The 12846-nt window shown below is 38.6% G+C and overlaps 1 protein-coding gene and 1 long non-coding RNA gene across 2 annotated transcripts in view; one reads left to right on the plus strand and one right to left on the minus strand.

Annotated features, from left to right (window-relative positions):
• dpr12 (defective proboscis extension response 12) overlaps positions 1 to 12846 on the minus strand; it is a 126722-nt gene that overhangs the window by 77083 nt on the left and 36793 nt on the right. The gene's annotated exons all lie outside the window — the stretch shown is intronic.
• LOC143174205 (uncharacterized) lies at positions 1363 to 4319 on the plus strand. Its single transcript, XR_012997971.1, has 3 exons — positions 1363 to 1570; positions 3539 to 3673; positions 3775 to 4319. It is a non-coding gene; the product is annotated as an uncharacterized LOC143174205 (long non-coding RNA).

Genomic DNA, 12846 nt, shown 5'->3' on the forward strand with positions numbered 1-12846 from the left:
AGTTAACGCCCGTGTAAATTCTTCCTATCGTTCATGTTATTTGTGTTCCTACCGGTTGTTTGTAGTTCAGTGGTAGAGCTGGTGTGGTTTTCTGATTGGAGTAGTTCCGCGAGTGTGTGGCCAATGTTAATGGAAAGAGAAATCATCGTAAATATTATCGTGGGCTTTCGGGAAGCCAGCTTTACGAGTATATGCGCACCGTGTGCCGGCTGTATCATTATTTTATTTTCATGAAACCTGATAAAATACACTAAAATCAGCCGTTGGATGATCAACAATATCTTTAATGAATTTATCAATTTTTTGTCAATTTTTCGAATTTAAAAATAATTTTTAGGACACGACGAGCGTATTGTTTTCAGAATATATATTTCAATTGTTTTATGCATTCGTTACATAAATGTACAGGTAATCAAAGAATTTTTAATTACAAAAATGTTTATCAACTCTCGATAGAATAATATTCGCATTATTTGATTACACGTGATAGGTGTTGCACACTGCGGTTGCACAGAATAAAATGAAATGATTATTAAAATTAGAAAAATTACAATTTTTCTTTTATTTTGAAGTTGTTCATTATTAAAAGCCCACCAATAGCAACATGGAAAACGGAATTCTGTTTCTCTCTCGATATTTTGCACTTACATCATATCACACAATTTATTGTTCCCAAAAAATTCATGTTTGTTTATTCGCGTCCCAAAAGTTAGTTGTTTAACAATAGGCAGTCAAAACACATATACCTGCAATCGTACCAATCAAAATCGCCGTAAACATTTATCAAATAATATTTATAAAATCCAATATTCGTCAGATTCGTTCCATAAATCTAGTGTCAACAAGAAACCCACTGCTTCCAGATATTCATAGTTGAATATATTTTTGACCAACTATCCAATCTCCCGTGAAAATAGCGTTTCTCGTTTCCCTGTGAACAATCGAAATATTTTCGCCGTCGATTGTATTTATAATGGATTCGAAAACTCCGGCGTAGTGTTGCGCGGTTTTTTATTGGACTTTCATTGATCAATCCGATGGCCAGGATGGTTTTCATTACACGACGCGCGATTCTTCTCCGATATCGGTCGTTCAAGTCTGCAAAGCACCGCCGACAGCGTGGTCAAACGGTCGAAATCCGAGTTCGGGCGCCGCGATATCAATAGTTTTGCGGTGTTACGGATCGGCGAATGTCAGGAAACACGGCGAATAGCTTGAGCCCAAAGCGATATTCATCGAAGTGAAAATCGGCTGAAAGCTTGAATGACGCTTGTGCGTATCGCACCTCGATGCGCGCCGTGATTAATAGTCAACGGCGTAAACGCGCGGCGCGCGCTGCCAACGGCCTCAGCAATACGCGAAACCAGCACGAAACCACCTCTTGTACGTGTTCCAGTCTCTGTAAAGTATCACTTGAAACGTGGCCGTGTGCTTTACCGCGATACGTTCGATCATTCAAGATCAAACGACCGTTTCCTCTATTGTGATCGATTTTCTAGGATCTGCGGACTTATCGTTCTTATTCGTGTAGATCAGCATTTCTCAAACTGTGGTACACGGGCCACTAATGGTACGTTACGTTATTTTTGGTGGTACAATTTTTACATAAAATATTTTGAACCTTTTTGTTGAAAAATGTTAGTTATTTGCTTGAAAATAATTTGGACCTGACTTACGTTCGAAATTAACGACGATAAAGGTTGACATATCGAAATTGGTTACAATGAAACAGGCTTATCCTTCGCATTAATTGTCAACAATGATAAATTTCCTTTATATTTGTTCGTGTATTATTACCCTGCATTTACTATATTTTATTATAATGTAAAAGTTTCATTTACGAGCGTAATTAAGTAATATACATTTAAAATCTTTTATTCTTTGATTATAAACACTCCGTTTGGGATGTATTGACTTTTAATCAGCAAATATCTTTTATGACGGTATTTTTTATTCTTATTTATAATATAGATGATTGCTGAACTTTCATAAATTGAGATTTATTTTGGAAAATAATATTTTGCCTTCGCTTGTGGAACTTAATCAAATTAATTTAACGTAACGGTATTATTTTGATGGACTTTTGATGGATATGTACATTGTATTTTTAACCTGGACGAGATATTTTGAAATTTCAAACAATTCTTTTCATAAAACGATTAATTATGGATTGAAGTATTAAATATTAGTGAAGAAGAAAAGTATAAATATATTTCTCACTGTTTAAATAATAAAATTATTTGCTTGTAACTTTCAGTTATAACTTTCCATTGTTCATAAAAAATCACGGATTAATCTGTTGTATGAGTTTCACGTGCATCATGTTTTTTAGATTATAAAATATTTATTCATGAAATCGACGTTGAAACATTTACTTGTAGAATTTACTAGATCAGAAAACGTGCTGATAAAGATGATTTTTTAATGTGAGAGAATGTATACTATTCATTAAAAGTTTAGAATTTGGTTCTTTTAATATTCATGGTCCATGAAAGAACATGAAGTAAAAAAATAATAAATTTCAACGTATTTTTTGTCCTTAGCAATCTCATTACAGCTTTTTGTAGCGTGTATTATATTATTTTATTTTTTTAATTCGTCCACCTTCAACAGTTTCACATGGGCTTTTCTAATTTGAAATTCCATTGCTGCACCGTAAGAACCATAATACTTGGTTTTCTCGTCGGTAATTACTTCTCCGTGATAAAATCCTGATTAAGAAAAAGCGATGTTATTTCATCGAGGACGTGGAGGTGACTGAAACCGCAATTTTAAATAAATGTAGATTAATCACCGTAAATTTGTCATTTCCTAGAGTTGTAAAAGCGTGTTATAAAAGTTCAGATGTTCATTTGTATTTTCCCATTAAAAATGTGTAAGTTCCCTTATCATTAAACAACTAATTTGTAACTTTTAAGCGATGGTATATACTACATAGAAATTTAATTCGATAAAAAGTTAATTAACCCAGAATTCAATTACGTCATCATTTCCTCGTTAATAGTTGATATTTCACAGTAATTTTGATTATCATTTCCGCGTTACAACGGACGTAATAATTAAACTGGGAATCTTTATGCATATTCACACGTTTCGGCAGTAACGTGTCGGAGGCAGAAAATAAATTGAAAACTTCATTAAGGTTTCGTGCGATGTCCCATTTTCCTGTATTCCATATATTCGTGTATATTATGAACGTGTAAAGTTCGTGGTCTCGTAAGACTGTAACACCATGTATTACAATCGCGGCAGCCGAAGAACTGAAAGGTGAAAAATATTTCGTTTGCCTCGTGCGAGGTAGATTCGAAAGTTATTGCAGTGATTAACAAAAGAAGAACTTTTAGCGCAGTCATTTAATAGGTATTCAATATCGGCTGTTCCCTACGTGAGCACAAATAACCGCTTCACCTACATTCTTTTATCCTTTCCTCATGTTACAATCCTTATACGCGATAAAACGTTTTATATCCATTCGATTCAATAAAATGCACGAAATATATATCGCCGCGTCGTATAATGGATATCATTTTCCTTTTAGCGTGATGTTTTTAGATGAAACTGCAATTCGAACTATTACCTCTGATTATGATCGTATATACAGAATTTTAGTAGATATTTTGGTATCACGGCGCTTAAAGATAACACGGAACCCGAGACTTCATACATGTAATCGGTGAGATTAAATTTTAATGCAAATGATATTTCATATCTTTATTTATACACGTATTTCATACGTATTACCTTATTCATTCAGCTACCTCTTTCCCATTTCAGATATATGTTTCATTGTGCCGTATTTTTAAAAATAATATCCTTAAACCACGCCATTCTATTCAAATTACACGTTACAGTGAACATTGGATAATTGCAACACTCAACGAGATCGGAAATTGGCAATTATGAAGAGGTAGAGTCGAATCCACTCTAAGAAGCGAAGATTTTAATTTTTATAGCGGACACAGAAAAGGAGAACGCGAGTGAAGGAAAAAAAAGACAGAGTGGAAGTGTTCGGCAACATTAAAGGCTCGCGACAAGCTTGAGACCTTTAACCCTAAAATCAAACTTCTTTACTTTTTACTTTTGATGAATGAAACTTTTTCTGATTAAAATGGCACCAACCACGATAAAATTACGATTATAATAGCTTGTGTAATAAGCGATTGAAGGTTTGGATATAGAAAAGGACTACTAATAGAATACAAAGAGACGTTGAAATCGTCGAGTTTGACAATAGTCGGACCATGTTACACCCATTAAGCACGGCTAGTCATCGAGCGTTATGGTCTGTTAGCCTTTACGCAACGGATACAGAATCACTTTGACTCAATTGTATATATTATAATAAGATGCGAAGTATGTACAAAATTTATATGTCATAATTACATGACACATACAATTACTTTATGTACTAATTGATCTTAATTATAATAAATATATATATACACACATTTGTAATATTTTGAACAAACATTCCCCCGTGAGCACCACGAATAAAAAATTTTTGCTATTCCGAAAGTTAAAAGGAACCTAATGGGCATATAGTGCGGATGACGATGTTGCAAAACATTTTCAAATAAAATAATTCCTACGATGTTTATTAATTCATTAATTCCTACGAAGCATACAATACTTTTGTACCGACAGTTTCCATAACGATTATCTTTCTAAGCTTTCCAATAACTCGCACGACAATCCACGCTCGCTCTTCAATACTCGTATCCGCGATAAGTGGAGGGCAAAATTACACGGAGCAGCAATGATCGTGATGTACCGTCGCCGATTTATTTCCGTCAACCGACCGATTTCAGGTACATGCCTTCCGGTGGAGCAGGATTAATAGCTGAAGATTAGAAACTCAATTACACGTGACGGACCGGCTATCGCATACACGGGGTTCGTGTAATAATATTTTAGGTTGAGAACGAGACAGATTTTTCATCGGGCGTAAATTCGCGTCTATCAAATAAATTTCGTCCGGCCGTCCGAACTCTGTTTCCACCCCGCTAACCGCCCCGCCCTGACGCGCTGCCGCAGCGTTGGTATTATTCGCGCAGCGCGAGAACGCCCCCGTTAAACAAGTGAAAATTTCAATTTGAGATTATCGTCGGCTATCATCGAAAAAACGATCGCGATAAATACACGCAAACTGAGTTCCAGCACTCGAAGCTCCGGCCCATTATTCTTTCCGCGGTGTTTTTTCTCCCCTAACGGGAGAAAATGGCGGCCACGCTCGCAACGTACAACACGAGTTTCCGCCGATGATTCAACGGAGACTGGGGAACGCGGGCTGTTAACGACAGCATCGTACGACCCGATTCTGTTTAAAATGCCGATGGTATTTAATTGATGGGAGGGGTAGTAATCGACGACACACCGATTGCTCGCGCGACGGGTTTAATATTAATTACCGGAGTTTGTTCCCGTTGCCTACGGGACCCCGACCTCGCCACGGAATCGAATTAAATCTGTATCTTGTGACATTGCCGCCCGAAATCGCTCGGTTCCGTTTGCCGGTCGCGTTACAGTATTAATTGACTGGTCGCAATTAGATTGCTTTCTTTGTCGCTGTGCAATCTCGTTCGCTGCATATTATGAAACTTCGTGCGCGGCGTTTTGTAACTGATAGTTCAGTCGTCGAAAGGATGATGGAAAAATACGTTGGAAATATAGGATGCAATTTTTTTTTTTTTTCTAGTTGAAGCTCATTTTTTGGAGACACAGTGATTGGAGATATGTGGAACACGCTTGGATTTCGTTGATGCGGATAAAGTGTAATCAACGGGAGGTTATTTTATACGGAATATTATGTAAAAAAATCATACCTTTGCATTGGAAACCTGATTTTAGAGAATAATTAATTGGAAAATTTGACAAGTCTGCCTTTGTTCAAATAGTTGTCGATAGAATATTCTCAAATACACCGATTGGAAATTGATTTCCAGTATTTTTTAATTTTCAATCGAAGTATGATCTTTTGTCGATTACACTGTAGAACTGTATTCTGGTAGAAGTTAGCAGAGTACGTCGTATAAATACACAAAGTGCTTTGAGCACTCAGCTAGGTAAAAATACAGCACGTTATTTTTGGTGATCTATTTTTTTAATGAAATATTGGAACTATCTTTTTTTAGTTTGAGTTTCTCTGTGTTCCGTGCTGTTTCTAGTTCCAAGTTCTTTTGTCGTTGATCAACAAGTTCATTTCGTTATCGTCGTGAAAAAAGGGAAGGTTTATCGTGGAAAGAAATTGTACCGAGGACGGGTCGCGCATCGACTATTTTGCGCGCGCGAACATTGTTTCAGATATACAGCATTATCTTGAACACGTAGCCGTCCGACGAATGAAAGAGTAGACATACTTATTCATGGAACAGACGCCTGAAGAATGGACGTCCACGATACAGACAGTCCGGCGAACAACTATAGAGCTTCCGACACGGGAAGTCTGTTTTAATAAATGAAAAACGACATCTATTGAACGACCGCACAATGTTTCGACTGCTTTGTCCTAAAATTTTAGGGAGCGGTACCTCCTATAATCCGCCATTGAATTAACTTTCACGATTCGAAAATATTGGATCGTCTCGTGAGGATGTTCCACCATGGCTGCACAATGTTTATAACGTTACGCATGGCTTTCTTCGAAAATCATTATTATATTAATAGGTTGACTGTCAGTGATATTTTTAGTCAGGTGGGTTACCGACATTGTTTTATCAAATACTTTTTGTTGAAAATAATATAGTAACGGAGTGCTTCATACCTTTATTTAATTTTAAGAATACTTTTATATTTTTTCGATATTAAAAAAATACACTCCGCTAGGAGTGAGAGATCTGTTAATAACAGTTATGAATTACGCGAGATTGTAATGTAGATTCAGATTCAGTATATTTTACTTTCCGTCAGTAAAATCAACTTGAAATACGAAAAATAAATGAGGAATATTTGTATAAGTAGAGAGCAGATGCATGTACAAATTCTCATTCTCGTAGACTATTCATTGGAGACAAAAAACACACACTATTGTAATTAACAAGTCGGAGTTATAGCTGATAATTACATTTATCCACTTCAACGTTCACAAACATTATTAACAGTATAATATCACATTTCTACAGAAATAATTCAACATAACATGATAACACAATGCATTACGGTAACACAGATATTACCGGAGAACCAAGGATTTATCGAACAAGGTGCATTTGGCCAGTCCATCGAGGCACAAGTAAAATATGTGAGCGCTGATCAGATGCACAAGCAGCCGCGCGGCAGCCGACGCCCGCGCGAAAATCATCGATTAAATAAGATCCCCGTTTAACTGAATAATTTATTTATAACTTCAAAAGCACGCGCGGCGCGTTAATATTCGGGATCCGATTTCCCCCGAAAACGAGTGGTCATACATATAAAATATTGTTCCGCGCGTTCAAATTACTTTTGCATGTAAACTCATTTTCCATTCGATTGCTCGGCGCGGGTCGCGTCGCGTCGCTGCGAAAATCATCGTGGATGCATGCGACGACCCAATATTCAGGGCGAGCGTAAAGCCGGCCTCGGCGGTGGAAAAAACAACAAAACGCACGCACACGGGAAAAGGAATTGCTGGCCTAGTTGAGTCGGATTCGACGAAATTCGCAATTACCGCGGGGCGCGACGGTATCCGGCCTGGTTAAGATACGAATTTACAGCCGGTCACGAATCACGCTTATTTATGCAGGTCCCGAGTGTTTGCGGATGCGTTTGCACATGACGGCGGCGGCGGCGGCGGTGGCTACCGACTGATACGGGTGCAGCGCGCGATCCAATACGACGCGGATATTAATTGTTCATCAGCGACCATGTCTGTGCGCGTCCCCTTCGCCGAGCCAGCGATTAGATCCGATTTTGGGTCCTCCGTCCGCCCGATTAGATCGGATTTCGATTTCATCGAACGTCAGGATGCCGGATCCGCCTCTTTCGGCCGAGTTTCGTCGATAATAGACGGAATAATTAACGCACCGTCGAAACTCCGCGCGTCCCGTACCCACGCGACGAGTGACGGCAGCTTTTAAAAACGATTCTGACAGAGGAACGCCGCATTGGGGGCGGAATGGAGTGGAACACGGAGGGACGGGGTTGGGACAGGAGAGGAGAGGATTAATCGAGTCCGAGCCGGGGACAGAACAGACACGGATAAGCAGAGGGACTGAAAAGCGAACCGTGAATCAAGGATGCAGGGAGCGGGGACGGGGTGGGGGGTTGTTTCTGAAAAGCTCGCGGCTGATCCACTTTCATCCACTTTCTCATCCACCGGCATCGAGTGCATCAATATATTCGGTGGGACATGATTTACGACGGCCATTGTTCGCGGGGACGTTTATCTGACCTTTCTACCCTGCCCCTGCTATACCCCCGCGTGCCACGTTCCGAACACGAAACGTTTCGACCGAGAGAGACCGGCTTCGTGGTGTGCTCGATTGAGGTTTACTTTACGGTGGAAGAGAGAGAGAGAGGACAAGAAGTTTTCCGGCTCCTTCGAGACTCCTGGAAGAAGAAAGGGGCGGACGATGCGGGGTCCGGTTTGGCTTTGAAAGGTAAATGAAAAAGGGATATGGATACTGTTCAAACTTTTATTGTGCAATCAAGAGCAGTGTTTGTTGTTTTGGCTCTTTGGGCGAGGGTTGCTTTATTACTTCTTTTGTTGAATTATAGCGTTCAAGTGTGGACCTGGTGAGCATTACTTTGTGGGTTAGGTGTTATTTGAATTAGGGAGCTGTATTGAATTATTATTGGAGACTTCATGTGTTGTGTTAATGCTTCGTGATGTGACAGTCCAGTATTAAATACTTAGAAAAAAGAGTACGAAGGCAAATCGAAGGACAAAGAAACAATCAGAGTTCATGAAAAACTGTAACAATCAAGATCAAGATTTACTGCACTAATGTGTCAGCTGACCAGTACAACTATAATTATTAAATTGAAATATATCTAATTTTCATACAGCTTGAATTAGAAACGATCAAAAACAGAAGACAATATTCCATCTGATCGCAGTAGACACAAGCTCCAAAAATCAAGACATTTCATGATACCGTTACGACCAGGGAAGGGGCGTTCACGACCAGGAAAGTCCCTTCACAGTATTCCAACCCCGGCAAGATGAACGAGATGAAAACGTACTTCGTTATCGTATAACTTCATCCCCCGCGAAAAAAAAGATCGGCTCGCGTTATGAATTTCGTTGTAGTAGTACGGCTAGGGGCGGGAAGGAAGAAAAATAAAGATAACCGTGGAAATTGATAGATGGACAAAGGGAACGCGGAATATTATTAAAACGAGGTGGGGTGGGGCCGAGACTAATGAATGGCGGTGCCTTTCCACCCTGTACAAGGAAAATAAGAAATAACCTGGCGCGGGGGCGGAAGGGCGGAGAGAAAGGGAGCCGGAGAGTCGGCGCGTTGAGGGTTGGAGGAGCGAAATCCTCGGTGAATAAGCGCGGCCCGTATATAAGCCCGTCATTTTCGCATTAACGATATGAAAGGAATATTGACTTACTGTTTCTGGGGTACAGTGTACAGAGAGTAATGGAGATTTATCGACGCTGGGCTTTAAACGTCCCCTTCCCGTCATCGCGCGACAACAGCGACGGCGCTGTAATCGTCCCTTACTACTTGAGTAATCGTGTCGCGTTTATTTGATCCCGGTTGCGCACGGACCGTCGTTACTTCGCCTTGGCTCCACTGTTACTGATAGGAGGGTCGAGGACGCGTACATGCACTTTTAATCTTCGCTTTTTCTTCTCGACGGTTTGCACGTATGTAGATGAGATGGGAGGGTAGTTTCTGGGATTCAGATGTGTTCGAGTTAATTGGGTATGTTGTTGGAACTTGGGATAATGAAATTTTGAGAGTGTTACATTAATTCGTTGTGTGTAGAACGTTAATATATTTGAGGTGTAATGAGGATTAATTTAGTGGTGTTTATTTAACAATATTTTTAGTAAACGAATGTGCAAAGTGAGAGTTCCATGTAATTTTCAAAGTTCAAAAATTAATTTTTCGATTGCGAAATAGTATTATGGTTGAACGAGGTATTTATAAAATGATGTTAGGGAATTATATAGACATGATGATGTAGCATTATTGAACATTTGCACAATTATTTGTGTATTCGATTATTTATAGTGGGAGTCTGTATACGCAAATAGTATGCATAATACAATACACCTGAGCGTTATAAGAATAAGGAAATAAGTGAACGGTATAAGGTGAAACGATAAGAATGTTTTATTATTATTGAATTCTCTGAAGGATCGAGCCTTGGATTTAAGATATTCGTTTTTATGATAAGGGGAGATCTATATGATTCGGGGATACCCGTGGAAATTTGGGAAAGCAAGTTAACGTTGATTATATATGAGTTATTTTACGAGTGTGTCTTCCTGTATACGATGTTGTACGGAGACAAAATGGTAGAAATAAGGAAGATAGAGTAGGGAAGTTAATGCAGATGGAGCGGAAGTAGGTCTCTAAGCTCCAGAGCTCATCTTGGACAGCGTTGTATTATGGTGTCGTAAAGAAGCTAATGAAGCATTGTGAATAATATCCTTAAGAATGCTCTCACGCGTATGGTAATTTTACCTTGAAATTTACACCTATTATAGCATGTAAATGCGTGGGACATTTTTAACACATTTTTAAGGCTAAGAACGTTGGAACTTTTCTAGAAAATTACAATACTAACTAAAATAAAAAGTTTCTTCTAAACAAGTTCTTTGTTCGGTTAAAAGTATAAACTAGTAGATAGAGGAATATTCTGCTTTACCATTTCACGATCAGATTGCAGGTTTTCATACAGATTAAAATTTCTGAATCCTGTTTCTCGATACTTTGAATGAATTGATTAGCATATGGCTCCCACTAGAGATTTTATGTGATCCCAGATAAGATGAATAATTTAATAAATTCTTATTAAGATCTGCATTCCGATATACTTAGCAGACTTGGCCATTCGTATTATAAAATCCATAACACTAAAATAGCTTTCGTAAATTCCGAATGAGTTTTACGATCAACCATTTATTAACATACATGTAGAACGTAACAAAATTGCTATTTAACAAAACATACAACTAGTTATTAAACTGCGAATAAACGAACCTGCGTGTTCAACACACCAAGTTCGCTCTTTACAACAAAATTGCTGTTTAACACAATATATAACTATTCATTAAACTGCCAATAAATAAACTTTCTCGTTCAACACATTGCATTCTGTCTTCATAGCGAAATTGTTGTTCAAAAAACATTTACCTATTCATTGAACTGTGAATAAATGAACCTACCTGTACAATCAATCGAATCGTTTCTTTGTAGCGTATGTTTGAAGTTGTTATATAACGCAACGTTCCATTTATCTTCATAAAGTGCACCAATCTTCCGGGCCGAGGCTCTCGATCAGCATTCAATCGCTTTGACTCTTTGTGTTGCCGCGATCGGATCTTAATTAATCCGGAACGAATGCAAATCTACATATACTCGTTAGCTCCATGTGTCACTCGAAGATCGGGGGCAAGAATATGACGATACTCTCTGGCTAGTATGTCTATACGCGATCGATTTCACGAGATTTTCCCCTAATCGAGTATCTATACCTTCTGGCTTCCTGACCCAACCCGTGGAACGGTTCCGTGCTGGAATATCGGATGGCTTTGAAACGGGATACGAATAACCCCGGGCGGTTCATTATTCATGCGAATTCTAAATATTAAATGTGGAAACGAATGCGCGCTGGTTACGCGCTTGTGCACGTTCACCGGCCGTTCTTAATACCTTTGCAGGTTTAATCAGTTATGTTTTAAACAACAAAACACTAGCCGGCGTGGCGCGCTCGGCGGACAAATGAATTTAATAGTTTATGATAACGACGCGTTTGCATGAACGACTTATCAAAAAATTCATTAATCGACCAGCTTCACGCGTTAAGCTGATTAAAACATTTTTTCTCGAACGGCATTTCATTCATGATTTATATCGTTCTGTGCACAAATGGGATTACTTGGATGTTTATGTATTTATCGATAATTGACTGAGAGACATTAATAGTGAAATTATATTCTTTAGTTTGTGATATGATATATATATTTGTTTAGATTTAAAGAAGTTTGTTGGATACGTCAACAATTTTTGAAACAATAATTCCTTTAACATTAAAACTACCGAGCAGTTAAATTGACTCTTTGAAATTTCCAAGAAACTTCAAGGGTGTATCCATTGAGGCTTTAATTGATTTATAATTCAGTTCGCGTATAGCTAAATCAATTTCTTTAATAAGTTCTCAGAGAAACGTCTGTTGTCTTTTTAATAATTGCAAAATGATGAAATCAAGAATGGGTCATTTTCACCCGGTAGTTTTAGTGTTAAGTTCAAACTGATCCAAGTGTATTAACTTTCTTCTAATAATTTCGAATGTTTACCAACTACTACAATTGGAAAAGAAGACGTTTTTATTAAAATTTCTCAAATGTATTGAATATTGAACGAGAATTGTCGTATGATACTGTGGAATTATACGGGAATTCGAAACGTGCGGTTATTTTCGATGAGCTGAAACGCATACGCTTCCTTAATGATGGAAGGTCTGGGTATCAATAGTGGACGGTCGACGGCGTCGTTATACTTGGCAAGGCACTGTCCATCCTAAGCGTCACAACGTGTCGGCGAGCACCAACTATCACCTGCCTCTGTGTGCAACCACGAGATAAACCTGATTACTTCGTGGCAGCAGAGAGTTCACCGGATACAGCTGCCCCATTGGCACGCGGTGATATTCTCCCGTTCCTCGTAACACGTTACACGCGTCGAC

Source organism: Nomia melanderi, chromosome 2, assembly GCF_051020985.1.
Source record: "Nomia melanderi isolate GNS246 chromosome 2, iyNomMela1, whole genome shotgun sequence".
Taxonomy (NCBI): domain Eukaryota; kingdom Metazoa; phylum Arthropoda; class Insecta; order Hymenoptera; family Halictidae; genus Nomia; species Nomia melanderi.